Genomic DNA, 3,503 nt, shown 5'->3' on the forward strand with positions numbered 1-3,503 from the left:
CCTTCCCGCTGGAGCAGTACCTATTTATCTATTTGCACTTTGACGTGCTTCGAACTGCTAGGTTGGCAGGAGCAGGGATCGAGCAACGGGAGCTCACCCCGTCACGGGGATTTGAACCACCGACCTTTAACCCACAGGACCACCTGCGTGAAGGTAGGCCTGCCTAATATCAGTGGGCAGGGAGTTCCCAAGTCTACATGCTGCCACAATGAAGGGTGAATTGCTTGCAAGTGTGGAGTGAACATTACGTGGCCGTTGTGAGAGGAGTGTGTCGCTCTTGGAAGTTATCAGGAGTACTGTATATGCTTGACATATACACCCTGGGGGTGCTGGAACAATCCAGGGGGGCAGTAATAGCCTTGGTTGCAATTGCGGAGCATTGAATAAAAATAAGGGCAGTGGAAGCATAAAGAGAATAAAATTTTGAAAAACCATTCGTACATATTTCATCTGTTGTGTAACAACACTTGCAGGATGGTGACGTCGCCCCCCTGGATCCTCCTGTCGTGCTGGAGGTGAGGGGTTTTCCCAGGCTTCAGTCAGGCCTGGGAAGTGGATTGCAGCTGGCCTGCTTATTTGGCCAATGGCAGGCATGCTGTGGCCCTGGGGTGGATCAGACTTTGCCAGCAGGCTTCACTCCGGTCTGCCCCATGGGTTTTTACAATATCTTTCTTGTAAGACAGGCAGAAATTGTTGTTGTTGTTTAGTCGTTCAGTCATGTCCGACTCTTCGTGACCCCATGGACCAGAGCACGCCAGGCACTTCTGTCTTCCACTGCCTCCCACAGTTTAGTCAAACTCATGCTGGTAGCTTCGAGAACACTTTTACAGCATTGGACTTTCCTTTTGCTTCCAGGCACATCCGCAACTGAGCGTCCTTTCAGCTTTGGCCCAGCCGCTTCATCAGCTCTGAATCTACTTGTACTTGTCCTCCGCTCTTCCTCAGTAGCATGTTGGACACCTTCCGACCTGAGGGGCTCATCTTATATGTCTGTTGTATTTGTCCATGGAGTTTTCTTGGCAGGGATACTGGAGTGGCTTGCCGGTTCCTCCTCCAGGTGGATCACGTTTGGTCAAAACTCTCCACTATGACCTGTTCATCTTGAGTGCCCTGCTAGGCATAGTTCATAGCTTCTCTGAGTTATTCAAGCCCCTTCGCCCACGGCAAGGCAGTGATCCATGAAAGGGATAGGCAGAAATATAGATACATAAAAGAAGGCAGATTTGTCACTGCAACTTTCTGTTTGCTTAAAGAAGGTAGATTTCCAGGGGGCACTGAGTCTTTTTTTTCCCCTGAAAAGGGGGCAGTAATAATAATTTATTATTTATACCCTGCCCATCTGGCTGGGTTTCCAAATAAGTTTGAGAACCTCTGCTGTGGACCATTGACTAGCATCCACTGACTTAGAGAGGTTTGCTTGGGATAAGGTGAAAGCTGAGGGATCAGGGTGGGACTGGCTCTTGTTTTCTTTTTACTGGGAATGGCTGGTGGAAAGATACAAGTCTCCCCAGTACCCTTTTGTTGATTAACATAATATAACCTTTACAATTAAGCATATGTGATACAGGTTCGCTCCAGCCTGCAAACCAGAATCCTTGGCAGTGATGCATCTTGGGTTTCTTACAGTAAGGGTACATTACCACCCTCCACCACTGGGTGGCTTCCGTTTTTGTATGGCTTTGCACCTACACGTCGATGCCTTGCACCTGCGAAGCCTTCTGAGCATTGACATGGTTCCATGCCTGTGCCAAAGTAGGCTTTTGACCCCAAAGAACAAAGAAATGGGCTATTCCTCCTGCACAGGTTTGTCTGCTCCCCTTTTACGCTTAAAAAGTAGTTCAAACAGGTTTTTCAGGTCCTGTGCAAGAACACCCTTGCCCTGTGGGTGCATGATTCTTAAAACGTGAAGAGAACACTGGTAAAATGATTAGGTTGAACCAAGCTCTTACAGGACTCCCCTTGCTATATTTTGTGTATATATTTTAACAGGAGTGCGTGCCCCTTGGCTTGCGGTATGGTTTGTCCCTAGGACAATAATCTTTTGCCATGGTTATGTTGCTTTCCTATTTTATTTCTTAATCTTGCTTTAGTTTTGTCTGGTTCAGGAAGCTTATATGAAGAGCCCTGTTGCATCAGGCCAAAAACCCATCTTAGTCCAGCATCTGTTGGCTAACCAGATGCCTATGAGAAGCCCACCTGCCGGATGTGAGTGCACCAATGTTCTTCAACTTTTATTTATTCTGTCTTAATTAGGAAGCTTCACTAGAATAAAAGTTTACAAATCCTGTTGTTTATAGGTGGCTTTTAGTGTGGTAATACCACCGTTGCTGGCATCTGTCAGTCTCTCTCTCTCTAGAGACAATGGAAGAGTATGCCATTGGGGTTGAAGTAAAAACTGTTCGAGAGTTGCAGCTCCTGCTGTGGCTGGAGAGAAGCAAGAGACGTTTGGTTGCAGCTGGGGCAGGTGAAGGCATTCAATTTCACTGGGGCAGATGCACCATGGCAATACTACCAAGAAGGTAAATACTGACCCACAGGCAAAGAAGAGAAGTGGAGCAGGAAGGTTGCTCAAGTGAGGAATAGGTACAAGGAATGCGGGTGGCGCTGTAGGTTAAACCACAGAGCCTAGGACTTGCCGATCAGAAGGTTGGCGGTTCGAATCCCCACGACGGGGTGAGCTCCTGTTGTTCAGACCCAGCTCCTGCCAACCTAACAGTTCGAAAGCACATCAAAGTGCAAGTAGATAAATAGGTACCGCTCCAGTGGGAAGGTAAACGGCGTTTCCGTGGGCTGCTCTGGTTCGCCAGATGCGGCTTAGTCATGCTGGCCACATGACCCGGAAGCTGTACGCCGCTCGGCCAATTAAGCGGGATGAGCGTCTCAACCCCAGAGTTGGCCATGACTGGACCTAATGCTCAGGGGTCCCTTTACCTTTACTATGTGAGACATACGATGAAGACAGTGAAGATTTCCAAACTTTTCGGCTGGATCATGGATAGCTCATTCAAGGCAGCCTAACAGGCAACTTGTTTTACCACTGGAAAAAAAAGGGACGACCTTCCCTTAACCAGGTGCCCTGGAGCTGGTCTGGACTACAATTCCCATCAGCCCCAGGCAAAAACAAACAAACGGGCCGTCCAAGCACCCGCCTTAAGAGACAGCAGGGTTCCCCCCTCCTCTCAGAAACAGCCACCCCGCGCGGTGTTGCTCCTAAACAGCATGCGACATGTTTCCTTCGAACTCGCTTCACGGCTCCCTCTTCATGTCTTTCCCTATCTCCCTTCAATACAGATACGAAGAACATGCCGGTTTCTGCGCCCCCGCGCGCTGGCAGTCCGCGCTTCGCTTCCTTTCCCTCGGGCCGCTCATTCATTCATTCGGCCTGCGGGGAGGAATCCTGCAGGCGCGTCGGAGGAAAGCCGCGGGGCGAGTGCGGAAGATTCCTTCCCGGTAGGAAGGGCAAAGAGCTGCAGAGGCAAGCCCGGCTCGGGAGGAGGAGACTG

The sequence above is a fragment of the Podarcis gaigeae genome, assembly GCF_964106915.1.
Source record: "Podarcis gaigeae genome assembly, chromosome: 1".
Lineage (NCBI taxonomy): Eukaryota > Metazoa > Chordata > Lepidosauria > Squamata > Lacertidae > Podarcis > Podarcis gaigeae.